The sequence below is a fragment of the Chiloscyllium plagiosum genome, unplaced genomic scaffold, assembly GCF_037043375.1.
Source record: "Chiloscyllium plagiosum isolate Xiang-an unplaced genomic scaffold, Cpla_swu_hap1 HiC_scaffold_9, whole genome shotgun sequence".
NCBI classification, from domain to species: domain Eukaryota; kingdom Metazoa; phylum Chordata; class Chondrichthyes; order Orectolobiformes; family Hemiscylliidae; genus Chiloscyllium; species Chiloscyllium plagiosum.
Window position 1 is genome coordinate 85032679 of NW_028270147.1, and position 14958 is coordinate 85047636.

At 42.0% G+C, this 14958-nt stretch overlaps 1 protein-coding gene across 4 annotated transcripts in view; it reads left to right on the forward strand.

Annotated features, from left to right (window-relative positions):
- Positions 1-14958, forward strand: part of LOC148149184 (uncharacterized protein C1orf21-like) — a 194498-nt gene that overhangs the window by 160111 nt on the left and 19429 nt on the right. The window lies entirely within an intron of this gene.

Here is a 14958-nt window from a genome sequence, read left to right on the forward strand (position 1 = left end):
TATTCATTTATTTAGAAATTGAAAGTTAATTTCCTCTATAAAGCTATCTTTTATTATCCAAGTAACCTTTCAATTCTAAATGTTGATTTTAACATTGTGTTACTTAAAAAAAAATGTTATTTATATCATACTTGTATCTTTGGAAAACAAGAACTTCACCTCACTCTCTGACAAGAGACGAGAACGCTAAGGAAGCTATTGAACATCAATGGTGAAAATATGTTTAATATTGTTCAACCAAGTAATGAAATTTGTAAGGTCTGGTTAGATTCTATAGCTTTTATCAACATGCTTTGTATTTTCATTTTGTAAAATTTTAATGTAATATTTTATTTTGTTTACTGAAATGGTGATGCTCAAAATCCCTGGTTAACCCTGATGTGTTGCAGACATAATCAATGTGCATTCCAGCTTCTGCTTGCTTTAAAGTACAGGTACTTTTACTAATCACAAACCCCAGAGTTAGCATACATCCAAGGCTCAACAATTAAGTTGTATTAATATGCAATTTAAACAGTCTTGCCATTGTAAGGAACCTAGTATTTATTTAGGTATTGCATATAAATTATATTTTTTTAAAAATTACTACAAATAAGCATGTCTGTCTTGGTTGTTGTGATTTAGCTCTGAACAACTGCATTACAATTCTTCCATCCAAACTGGTGCACGGCCAGTGTACATATTGCATTTGCGCAATTTAAAAGAGTTGCAACAACTATTTACATCTACATTGTGCCTCTGGTGTAGCAAAATGCCTAAGGTGCTTCATAGCATTAATTAGACAAGAGTAGAAGCAAAGGAGGAGATATTCAGAGCAAGTGAGTGGAAGGTGCATCAGAGATTGGGTATTAATAAGGCGATTCTTAGGCTGTGGGCATCACCAACAAAGTTGTCATTTTACGCCTTTAGAAAGCCTTGAACTGCAGGCAGTGTGAGATTTAGGTGATCCCACAGAGTTGTTAGATAATGGGTACCTGGATCTAAATTTAGCACCATTGAAAGAGCTGTGGTATATCGTCAAGTCAGAATGCGTGAACTATTAAATGCGATCAGTCCTGTGTGTTATGTGATTGAGAATTCTTCTGTTTTACGTTTCTTACACTTCTTGCTAAAATGTAGAAATTCAGTTGAAACTCAAATTCTTTAACATTATGAATAGGAAATAGAACTTCTCTTTCAGAGTAGGTCTCAAATTTCTGGAAAGATTAGTTTTCCTGTTAGTTATTATCAAAAGACATAGGAACAGAAATTAGGCCATTCAGTCCATCGAGTCTGTGCTACCCATTCAATCATGGCTGATAACTCTCTCAACCCATTCTCCTGCTTTCTCCCCATAACCCTTAGGTTTCTGAGTATCAAAAGGATCATCTATCTCAGTCTTAGATATACTAAATGACCTAGCCTTCACAGCCTTCTGTGGCAATGGATTCCATAGATTCACCAAGCTTTGACTGAAGACGTTTCTCCTTATTTTCATCCTAAAAGGTCTTTCCTTTGTTCTAAGGCTGTGCACTCCAGTCCTAGTCTCTCCAACAATGGAAATATCTTCCCAACATCAACTCTGTCCAGGCCTTTCAGTTTACTGTATGTTTCAATTAGAACCCCCCCCCCCCCCCCCCCCCCCCCCCCCCCACCTTCTAAACTCCATCAAGTATAAACTCAGAGTCCTCAAATGTTCCTCATTTGTTAGGCTTTTCATTCCTGGGACCATTCTTGTGAACCTCCTCTAAACAAGTTCCAGGGCCAGTACATCCTTCCTGAGATAAAACTATGCACAATACTCCAAAGCTGGTCTGACAAGAGCTTTACAGAGCCTCAGAACTACATCCTTGCTTTGATATTCAAGTCCTCTCAAAATAAGTGCCATCATTGCATTTACCTTCCTAACTACTGCAAGTTTACCTTGAGATAATCTTGGAGTAGAACTCTCAAGATTCTTTGCACTTTAGACCCCTTAATTTTCTTTCCATTTAGAAACTAGTCCATGCCTCTATTCTTCCTCCCAAAGTGCATGACCTCACACTTTACTACATTGTACTCCATCTGTCACTTCTTTGCCCAGTCTCCTAACTGGTCCAAATCCTTCTGCATGCCCCGCCTCCTCAATGCTACCTGTCCCTCTACCTATCTTTGTATCATCTGCAAACCTAGCCAGAATGCCTTCAGTTCCTTTATCAAAATGATTAATGCAAAAAGTGAAACATTGTGGTCCCAAAACTGACCACTTGTCACCACCCGCCGTCCTGAGAAGGACCCTTTTATCCTCACTCTCTGCTTTCTGCCAGACAGCCAAGCTTGCACTTTGCATCTGACATCATGGGCCCTTACCTTACTCAGTAGCCTCTTGTGTGGCACCTTATCAAAGGCCTTCTTGAAGTCCATGTAGCTAACATCCACTGGCTTTCCTTGGCCTTATCTGCTTGTTACTTCCTCAAAGAATTCTACAGATTTATCAGGTGTGACCTCCCCTTGATGAAACCATGCTGACTTTTCCCTATTTTACGATACAATTCCCAAGTATGCAGAAATCTCATCCTTCATGATGGATTCCAGAATCTTACTCACGACTGAGGTTAGGTTAATCGGTCTGTAATTTTCCATCTTTTGCCTTACTTCCTTTTTAAACAGGGGTGTCATGTGAACGATTTTCCAATCCTCTGGGACCCTCCCTGATTCACGATTCCTCATAGCTCACCACTAGTGCCTCGGCTAGCTCTTCAGCTATCTCACTTGGAACTCTGGGGTGTAGTCCATTTGGTCCCAGTGATTTATCCACCTTCAGGTCATTTAGTTTTTCCCGTTTCCTATCCTTGGTGATGGCCACCATACTCAGCTCTGCCCCCTCACCTTCTTGAATTTTTGGGATATTTACTTGTGTCTTCCACTGTGAAAACTGACGCGAAGCAATTATTCAGTTCCTCAGCCTTTTCCTTGTTCCCCACTACTATCTCTCCAGCTCATTTTCTAGCAACCCAATGTCCACTTTTGTGTCTGTTTTGCTCTTTGTATGTCTGAAGAAACTCTTAAGTCTTCCTTTATATTACTGGCTAGTTTATCCTCATATTATTTAATCTTCTCCCTTCACTGCCCTTTGCCACATTATATGCTTTCTCATTTGCTTTTGTTAAGCAGCAAAGTAAGAAGAAGGTGCTTTCCATGGGGAAAATTGATCACCTAATCATGATTGGTTTTTTCTTGGAAACTGCAAAAATATTGTTATTATACTCAACTTGTTCAAATTTCAAAACCATCTCTTATTCTCCATGTGATTCAGAGTAGCAAGCAACTCTTGCATTGTAATCTGTTGTTTTCCAGTTTGTGGGATAATGCTCAATAATAGATTAGATTACTTACAGTGTGGAAACAGGTCCTTCGGCCCAACAAGTCCACACCGACCCACCGAAGCGCAACCCACCCATACCCCTACATTCTGGCAATTTTATTTATTTTTTAAACTCCCTCCTTCCTAGTGCAGTGAATCTGAGGCTAATTGAGTTGCTTTCTGTGACTGATTGGGATCAAAAAACAGCATGCACCAGACACCAAGCTGTGATCTCCATCACATACTGGTTCATGCATCATGACTTAGTCACCTGAGGAGCAAACTCTTAAAATGGCTTCATCCATTCACTGGACTTGCTGCTAATTTAGAAGCTCTTTCAGCAAGGAATGAGTTTTTGGTTCAGTATCTGAAGACTAGGCATCTTATCTTGGCATCAAAGAAGTGAAAGTTAATGAAATGGAAATGTTCCATATATATTTGGAGATCATTCATATTTAAGCAGCAGATTGCAAGCCCTAGTTATTTTCAGAATACATCCTGAAAAGTTTAACATTTATAGTTACTAAATGCAATGAACAACAAATTAATATTTCATACTGACTGTGAAGGTAACCAAATGAATCCCATGGTATATGTTAACTATGAAATAGAGTCATAGACTCATACAGCACAGAAACAGACCCTTTAGTCTATCTCGGTCATGCTGACCAGATATCCCAATCTGATTTAGTCCCATCTGCCAGCATTTGGCCCATATCCTTCTAAACCCTTCCTATTCATATACCCATCCAGATGCCTTTTAAATTAGATTACTTACAGTGTGGAAACAGGCCCTTCGGCCCAACAAGTCCACACCGCCCCGCCGAAACACAACCCAACCATTCCCCTACATTTACCCCTTACCTAACACTACGGGCAATTTAGCGTGGCCAACTTTACCTGGCCTGCACATCTTTGGACTGTGGGAGGAAACCGGAGCACCCGGAGGAAACCCACGTAGACACGGGGAGAACGTGCAAACTCCACACATTGAACCCGGGTCTCTGGCGCTGTGAGGCAGTAGTGCTAACCACTGCCACCGTGCCGCCCACAATGTTGTATTTGTACCTGCCTCTACCATTTTCTCTGGTAGCTCGTTCCATACACTCATCACCCTCTGTGTGGAAAAGGTTACCCCTCAGCTCCCTTTTAAATCTTTCTCCTTTACCTTAAATCTATGTCCTCTAGTTTTGGACTTTCGCTGCCCAGGGAACAGACTGTGGAAGTTCACCCTATCTCATGATTTTATAAACCTCTATAAGGTCACTCCCTCCGCCTCCGACAGTCAAGGGAAGAAAGCTCCAGCCTAGCAGCCTCTCCCTGGAGCTCAAACCCTCCAGTCCCAGCAGTATCCTCGTAAATCTTTTCAGATCTCCGGTTCAACAACATCTTTCTTACAGAAGAATGACCAGAATTGTAAGTAGTATTGTAAAACTGGACTCACCAATGTCTTGTAGATAAAGTCATAGAGATGTACAGCATGGAAACAGACCCTTCAGTTCAACCCGTCCATGTCGACCATTTATCCCAACCCAATCTAGTACCACCCCCAACACCTGAACTCAATGTTCTGACTAAGGGATGAACTCAGATTTCTCCAGTTTCCTCATTTCCCCTCCCCCCACCTTGTCTCAGTCAAATCCCTCGAACTCAGCACCGCCTTCCTAACCTGCAATCTTATTCCTGACCTCTCCGCCCCCACTCCACTCTGGCCTATCACCCTCACCTTGGCCTCCTTCCACCTATCGCATTTCCGACGCCCCTCCCCCAAGTCCCTCCTCCCTATCTTTTATCTTAGCCTGCTGGGCACACTTTCCTCATTCCTGAAGAAGGGCTTATGCCCGAAACGTCGATTCTCCTGCGCCTTGGATGCTGCCTGACCTGCTGCGCTTTTCCAGCAACACATTTTCAGCTCCTGTTCTGACTAACAAAGGCAAGCATAGCAAATGCCTTCTTTAACATCCTATCCTCCTGCAACTCCACTTTCCCAGAACTGTGCACCTGCGCCCATAGGTCTCTTTGTTTGGCAACACTCCATTACCATTAACAGTGCAAGTCCTGCTCTGGGTTGCCTTACCAAATGCAACATCTCACAGTTATCTAAATTAAACTCCACCTGACACAAATATGATTGTTCTGATCGGTAAACTCACTTAGCTGCATGTTGCAATTTCCAACTCGTAATTCAGCATTCAGTATGGTCCATTTTCATTCAGAAATATAAATTTGGGAACTCTAATTTTGCTACACATTAAAGATGACATCATGATTATTTTCAGTCTGTCGGAATTTATAGGACTCAAATTAAATTGTGATATTTATGAGTGTAATGCTGTGGCTCAGTTGTTCTAAAGCTATTATTGTAATCTTGAAATGAGTAAAGAACTGTGGATAGAATGACTATTCATGTTAAAGGGCATCAACAGACAAACTGAATAGGCCTGATTCTCTGTACATTTTCATGTTTTTTAAAAATTCATCAATGAGATGAGAACATCACTAGCTTAGCTATCATTTATTGCCCATCCCTAATTGCCCAGAGGGCAGTCACATTGTTGTGGGCCTGGAGTCACATATAGGACAGACCAGGTAAAGATGGCAGTTTCCTTCCCTGAAGAACATTAGTGAGCCAGAGGGGTTTTTCCTGACAGTTGACAATGGATTCATGGTCACCATTAGATTCTTAATTCCACATATTTATTGAATCTCCTGTGGCAGGATTCAGACCCAGGTCCCTGGGACATTACTTTGGTCTGTGGATTAACAGTCCAGCAATAATGCCATTAGGCCATCACCTCCCCTGTGCAAAGTGGCAACCAATCTAAATCGTTTCTTTCAGAAATAAATAAAAATAAAGCACAAACAAGTAACCATGGTACCAATATCCCATGGCTTCTTAGTATTACGTTACCTAGGTTGATTGACACTCTTTCATTTTGAACTGTGTTGCATTGTATTTTCAGATCTCAGTGAGTATTTATGTTGCCCGTAATTTGCCTGTGCCATATTTGAATGTAATGACCTATAAGCTAAAGAAGTGCTTTGAAGTCAGTGATTTTGTTGGCACCTTTAAGAAGATTGGAATTTATGTTGTGCCTTTCATGGCTTCATGATGTCCCAAAGCACTTGACAGACATTTATACTTTTGAAGTGTACTCACCTTTGCCAAATGGGAAATTAGCAGCCAACTTGAACACAGTAAAACCCCATGAACAGCAATGTGATGATGATTAAAACATTTATTTTGATAATGTTGGTTAAAAGTAAATATGAGTCTGAGCACTCACGGCAACACTTCTGTTCTTGTTTGTATTAGATATCATGGGATCAGTTATTTCTACCCAAGACTGGCAAGTAAGACAGAATTACAGAATAGTTATGTTGAAGAAGGAGGCCATTTGGCCCACCCTGCCTGCATTAGTTCTATTCCCTAGTGCCACTTTCCCTAATGGAGTATTCATGTAATGTCTCACTTTCAATTAACACCTCTTGACAATGCAGCACTTGGTCAGGACAGAGTTGCCAGTCCTTTCAGAAACGGATTTGAACTTATGACATTACAGCCTAGACAGGAGAATGCGATCACTGAGATCTCTGGAGATGACACATATTACTGCAGACTACAAGAGTTCATCATTGCTCCTGGTCTGACTAGGTTAATCTGTCAACCCATGTTATTGCATGGGCGTTTTCCCATTAGGCAGATGTGACAGTTGACAACGATTACACACCATAATTTAAAGGCAATTAAGCAAACACAATGAATGGTTTATTGAGAAAGGACAGTAATAGTTCCTTCTGCAACTATGTGCAATCTGATTTTGAGAAAAACAGATAACTGGTATCTTCCCGAGGTTCCCAAGCTGGAGTTGAAATTTACTGAATTAGCCAGCTGAGATAAAGCAAGGAGTAGAATGTTACTGACAGTTGTATCCAGTGGCCATTTTAATGGGAAATATTAGCTTGGATTCTTGGTCTGGCTGTAATCCAGTGAACTTTGGACCAAACAGCAACTTTTTACATTGTTGGTTGGAAAGAAAATTGAACTGGAATTGAGACTGCATTTGTTATCTGGGTTGTGATGGAAGGATGGTCAATTTGATATGGAAGGAAAGACTTCTATTTACATAGAGCCTTTCATGACCATAGGATACCTAAAGTACTCTATAGTCTGTGACATATTTTTTACAAGAGAATACACTGCAGTATTGGTAGTACAACAGCAAATTTGCGTGCAGAAAGCTTGTACAAGCAGCAGTGTGATAATAGTTAGCTTTTATGATGTTGATTGTGGGATGAAATTTATCTGGATATTGGGCAGTACAGTGGCTCAGTGGTTAGCACTGCTGCCTCACCGCACCAGGGTCCCAGGTTCGATTCCAGCCTTGGTCGATTGTCTGTGTGGAGTTTGCACATTCTCCCCATGTCTGCATGGGTTTCCTCCGGGTGCTCCGGTTTCCTCCCACAGTCCAAAGATGTGCAGGTCAGGTGAATTGGCCATGCTAAATTGCCCATTGTGAAAGTTGCGTTAGTCAGATGGAAATGGGTCTGGGTGGGTTACTCTTCGGAGGGTCGGTGTGGACTGGTTGAGCCGAAGGGCTTGTTTCCACACTGTAGGGAATCTAATCTAATCTAAAAAAAAAGCTCCCCTGCTACTCTTCAGAATAGTTCAATGGAATGTTTTATGTCCATCTAAATGAGTAAGGAGGATCTCGATTTTTACAGATGACCTGAAAGCAGGTACTGCTGACACAGTGTCATGTTGGAGTGTCAGCCTTGATCATTGTGCTTAAGGACCAGAGTTGGACTTAAAGTCACAAGCTTGTGACGAGGAGATGCAACAGCTGACATCTTGTTATTGCACTGTGCCCAGCATCAGGGAACAGCCTCACTGCTTTGAACAGTGATTTGCATGGAAAGGAAAATTAACTTCCAGCCCCCCCCCAAAAAAACACTCAGTATGTGCAGTTGAGTCTCTAATTCATCCAGTGCCATAGAATGACACTGCAACATAATTGTATGAATTCTACAGTCCAGGGAACAACGTGCACACAATTATTTAGCAATTATGATTTGTTTGATTTTTTTTTAAATTTAAACCTGCTACAGGAAAAGATGTTGTTAAACTTGAAAGGGTTCAGAAAAGATTTTCGAGGATGTTGCCAGGGTTGGAGGGTTTGAGCTATAGGGAGAGGCTTAACAGGCTGGGCTGTTTTCCCTGGAGCATCGGAGGCTAAGGGGGACCTTATAGAGGTTTATAAAATCATGAGGGGCATGGATAGGATGAATAGCCAAGGTCTTTTCACTAGGGTAGGGGAGCACAAAACTAGAAGGCATAAGTTTAAAGTAAGAGGGGAGAGATTTAAAAGCCATCTAAGGGCTCATCACACAGAGGGAGGTGCGTGTAAGGAATGAGCTGCCAGAGGAAGTGGTGGAAGCTGGCACAATTACAACAATTAAAAAGCATCTGCATGGGTACATGAATAGAAAGGGCGATTTTTGAGAAGATTTGTAGCACAGGTTGAGATTCAGCGAGCAAATGTAGAACGGTTCAGAGGGAAATAGGCCAAATGCTGGCAAATGGGACAAGATCAGTTTAGGAGATCTGATCGGTGCAGACAAGTTAGACTGAAGGGCTTGTTTGTGTGCTCTAATTATAAATTACCTCAGTCCCAGGATATCACTGCAGGAAGTTCCACAGGTTAGTATCCTAGGTGCAACCACCTTCAGCTGCTTTATCAATGACCTTCACTTAGTCATAAGGTCAGAAGTGGGGATGATTGCACCATGTTCAGTGACTCCTCACAGATATGGAAATAACCCACATCTATATGCATCAAGACCCAGGGAGCATTCAAGCTTGGACTGACAAGTGGCAAGTTAGATATGCACCACACGACTGGTAGACAATGCGCATCAATAAGAAGAGAGAATACAGCCATCTCTCAATGGCACTGCTGAAATCCCACTACCAACATCTTTGGAGGTACCATTGACCAGAAACTGAATGGGACTAACCACATAAATACTGCTACTATAAGAGCAAGTCTGACCCTAGGACTTCTGCAGGGGCCAACTCACAAATTGACTGCCCAAAGCATGTCAAACACCTCCAAGGCAAAAATCAGGAATGTTGGTGATTTTTTTCCATGTGAAGCTCCAACAATACTGCAGAAGCTCAACACCATCCAAAGCAAAGCAGTCTGTTTGGTTCACACTACATCCGCTATTATTCCCTCCACCTTCTGCATTCAGTCCCTCTCAGACTGATGCACAGTGACAGACGGTGTACCTTCCACACAGGATGAATGCCATAACGACATAGAAGGATAAGGGCAGCAGACACATGGGAACATCACCTGCAAATTTTCCTCTTAGTTATGGACTATCCTGGCCTGGAAACATATCAACATTCCAATAAATGTTGGTGACATCACTTCTCGTGAATGAATAAGAATAAAGTTTCCATCCTTCAAATGTAATGAATTAATTGCAGTGCAGTGACTGCTAATGGACAGTGTGGCACCTTGTCCATTTTGGTCCCACAAACATCAATGAACTGTTCGTTTCCAGAACACCAGAAGGATTGTTTCTGGGATATCAAGGCCCATACTGCTTGAGATGGCTTCCTTTTGTCAGAGATTGAACTTCTTGATGTCTGCAGAGAAAACATTGTCCTGAAAGAACATCACCAGCTAATAGCTAATGAAGCACTCCCATTGATACAGGGTCTTAAGAATAAAGTTGCTCAGCTGAAATTCTGTAGACCCTACTGAATCACACTCTGCATTATATACACTGATAACACCTCTGTCTCTTGATGAAGCATGTCTTGGTTGAACGTCACCAACTGCAATCTGGTAACTAACCTGAGAGATACAATCACAGATTTCAACCTTCCGTGGAAAATCTGGGCAGCCTTCAGTCTCTTCAGGGCAGGCCAGAGGAGATGTCCACAAGTGGACCATATGTTGCTGAGATTAGAAAGTTTGAGTTATAAGGTGAGGCTGAATAGGCTAGTGTGTTTTTTCCCTGGAAAATGGAGGCTGACCTTTATCAAGGTTTATAAAATCATGAGGGGCATGGATAGGGTGAATAGCCAAAATCTTTATCCCAGGGTAGGAGCGTCCAAAATTAGAGGGCATAGGTTTAATGTGAGGGGGGAATGATTTAAATGTGGCCTAAGGGATAACGTTTTCACGCAGAGGGTGGTGCATTAATGGCACAAGCTGCCAGAGGATGTGGTGGAGGCTGGTACAATTGCAACATTTAAAAGGCATCTGCATTGCCCTCAGACCCCGCCCCTCCAACCGTAAGAAGAACAGAACGCCCCTGGTGCTCACCTTCCACCCTACCAACCTTCGCATAAACCAAATCATCCGCCGACATTTCCGCCACCTCCAAACAGACCCCACCAGCAGGGATATATTTCCCTCCCCATCCCTTTCCGCCTTCCGCAAAGACCGTTCCCTCCGTGACTACCTGGTCAGGTCCATGCTCCCCTCCAACCCACCCTCCCATCCTGGCACCTTACCCTGCCACCACAGGAATTGCAATACCTGGGCCCACACCTCCTCCCTCACCTCCATCCAAGGCCCTAAAGGAGCCTTCCACACGCTTCAAAGTTTTACCTGCACATCCACCAATATCATTTATTGTATCCGTTGCTCCTCTACATTGGGGAGACTGGGCGCCTCCTCGCAGAGCGCTTTAGGGAACATCTCTGGGACACCTGCACCAATCAACCACACTGCCCTGTGGCCCAATATTTCAACTCTCCCTCCCACTCTGCCGAGGACATGGAGATCCTGGCCTCCTTCACCGCCGCTCCCTCACCACCAGACGCCTGGAGGAAGAACGCCTCCTCTTCCGCCTCGGAATACTTCAACCCCAGGGCATCAATGTGGACTTCAACAGTTTCCTCATTTCCCCTTCCCCCACCTCATCGCAGTTCCCAACTTCCAGCTCAGCTCTGTCCCCATGACTTGTCCTACCTGCCTATCTTCTTTTCCACCTATCCACTCCACCCTCTCCCAACCCCCTGACCTATCACGTTCATCCCCTCCCCACTCACCTATTGTACTCTATGCTACTTTCTCCCCACCTCTCTGCCTGTATTCCTGATGAAGGGCTTTTGCCCGAAACGTCGATTTTACTACTCCTCGGGTGCGGCCTGAACTGCTGTGCTCTTCCAGCACCACTAATCCAGAATATCATTACAACTGTACTGAGTTATATTTAGCATTTGTATCCTAACCCTAACAAATAAAAATGGAATTTGTTCAAGTAGAATCTTCCTTCATAAAGGGGAGGCAATAGCCTAGTGGTTTTATCGCTAAACCATAAATCCAGAAACTCAGGTAATGTTCTGGGGACCTCGGTTCAAATCTTGCCACGGGAGATGGTGGAATTTGATTTCAGTAATTATCTGGAATTACAAATCTGCTGATGACCATGAAACCATTGTGGATTGTCAGGAAAAACCCATCTGGTTCACTAATGTCCTCCAGGGAAGGAAATCTGCCATCCCCACCAGGTCTGGCCTACATGTGACTCCGGCCCCACAGCAACTATCTAAAATGGCCAAGCAAGTCACTCCATTGAAAGGCAACTAGGGACAGGCAATAAATGTTGGCCAGCCAGTGATATGCATGTCCCGCTAGTGAATAAAAAAAGATGTAAATGCAAATTACATTGAAATCTGACATAAATGTTTTGAAAAATGTAACTTAAGGATAAATTGCTCCCAGCAAGTATCGTTTGTTTCCCTGTGCACTCGTTCCTCTAGTTAGCAAACTGATGAGATTTTGGTTGGGTATTTAGTTATTAAAATGAGAAAATATATAATTCTCCCTGATGTATAATTCCCTCTGGACCACTAACATTGATATTAATGATAGAAAATAGTAGAATCACTATTTCTCAGCTGTTACTTGTGAATCATTGTCTAGCATTGGGTACCTGTGTGATTAGAGTGCGCAGATGTATGAAAGAAGCTATATGTCAGGAGTTTTAGTTCATTTGAAAATTGAGCTTACAGGTCCTGTCAGTGAGATGAATATTAACACTGTACGTGTATAGCTGCAAGTCCTGTAGCCATACTGAGCGTCCATGTTCAGCAAGATTTAGAAAATATTCACATCAACATTGCATTAAAACGAATCATGGATGTAGAATAACAAAACATTTAGACGGAGTTGCAGAGAACAGAGAGAAACCCTGGTGACCTCAGGAACATAAGTGAATTTGAAATATTTTATACTGCTCACTGCAGAATTCCAACCGTCTGATCTGCTCTTGTAGTCACAATATTAATAGTGTTGTTCCAGTTCAGCTTCTGGTCATTAGTATCTCCCAAGATATTGATAATGAGGGATTTGGCAATGACAATGAATGTCATGGACAGATGGCTGTATATTGGTAGTAGTTTAATAAGAATAAAGTTCCTCCTTCTGTACTTTTTATTAGGACATTTTAAAGGATTTTTTGTGCATTTGAGGGAGTGACGGAAGATATCAACAATACTATTAAGCAGCACTTCTCTAGGAATAAATTGCTCATTGATGATTATTTTGGGTCCTGTCAGGGCCACCTGGCTGTGGCATCAAGCAGTTCGAGCAAAACTGTAGTCAATGTCTAGTCTGCTATGGTGATTATGGAAACTTCATACCACTAAACTGGTTCTGGACCTCTGTCAGAGACTTACCCCAGTAAGAACAGGCATAGAGAAAATTGCTGCTTATACCAGGAAGAGACTATCTATTCCAATCTGTACAGACACAGAAACATTCGACCACAGGCTCATGTGCAGTATTTTTTTTGTTTTCTCCTTTGTCTGAAATCATTTTATATGGAAGTAATTGAATAAAATATTATATGCTGTTTCACCTTTAATCCACATCTAACACTCAGTCCCATTAGAACCTAAGTCCCACAATACTACACAATGAATTCTGAGCAGTTAACACTGTGTTCAAGAGTGTAAGCTTGCAAAATAAAATCCAAACCCAATTGTTTTATCTGCAGTCATGCTTTACTTCATCTGAAATTTGCTGAATATTCCCAGCCTCTGAATACTGAGCACAATATTTTTATGAGAAATGTCTTTAAGTACAAATATGGTAAATGGCAATAGTTAATACAATGTCACATGCAGATATGCATAAATTCATTGCTTTGACAAGGAGCATTTACAAGTTCAGGCTTACTGAATTTTGATTCTCTTTGACATTGATCATAATGAAGGCAGAACCCATTTCTCCTCTTCAATGTGTCAGTCTTCACTAAGCAGTAAGAGTCTTGCTTCTCAGTCAGAAGTTTTGAGGTTCAAATCCCTCTCTTGGTGAAGTAATCTTTCTACACCAAGATGTGAAGGTGCTGGTGTTGGACTGGGGTGGACAAAGTTAAAAATCACTCACACCAGGCTATAGTCCAACAGGTTTATTTGGAAGTACAAGCTTTCAGAGCGCCGCTACACCAATGCATTGTCATATGAGGGAATGGTGCACTTATAGAGGTATTGTCATTCCGATGATACACTCTCTCTCCATGGTGAATGTTAACAAAAAAATCTCATGACGCTGTTCAAAATAATTCATTATTTTGTCAAGCGACCTGATCAATATTTATTACTCACCAAGCATCAGTTTTTAACAGAATAGCTGGTCATTATCACATTATTGATTGCAATGTGTGCATTTTGACTATTAAAGGAGAGGTGGGGATGCCACTGGATTTGTAATGCAGAAGATAAGATTAATGCTTTGAGGACATTGGTTCAAATTCGACCATAGGAGTTGATGAGTTTAAATTCAATGAATAATAAATCTGGAATTTAATGCTGGTCTCAGGTACGGTGCTGTGAAACTACCATTGAGTCTTGTAAGAACATATTTAATCCATTAAAGACCTTCAGGTGAGGAAATCTGCCATCCTTACCTGGTCTGGCCTGTGTGTGTCTCCTGACCCACAGCAGTGTCCCACTGAAATGTTCTGGCATGCCACAGGTTAAGAGAAACTAGGGATTCCCCCACCTCATCCTAGCTTCTAACCTCCAGCAACTCGATCCCCTGACCTGTCCGGACTTGTCTGACCTGCCCAGCTCCTTTTCCACCTATCCACTCCACCCTCTCCTCCCTGACCTATCACCTTCATCTCCTTCCCCACTGACCTATTGTACTCTATGCCACTCTCTCCCCACCCCCACCCTCCTCTAGCTTATCTCTCCACGCTTTTGATACTGACAAGAGTAGACACATGTAGAAGACTGGAATACAAGGAAGTGGAAATCATTCTAAACCTATATGTAGCTTGTTATAACTCATGGTCTGGACAGAATTGGAGTCTTGTATTTTACAACTTTACATATTACATCTCAAACATCTCCACTCCAAAAATCACATCCAGTCACATTATGGAACTGAATTGTATGTACACACACCTAATAACACAAAGTTAAAGGTTGAATGCTTGATTCCCAGTATTTGAATCAACAGTGGCTGTCCAGATTGGTACTGAAAGCGAGTTCTTTTCCCCTTTGGATGAATTGTTAAACCAAGATCATATCTGCTTGTTCAATGGTTTGGGTGCATGTTAAAAATCCTATGATACTTAAATGAAAGAAGGGAATTTTGGTG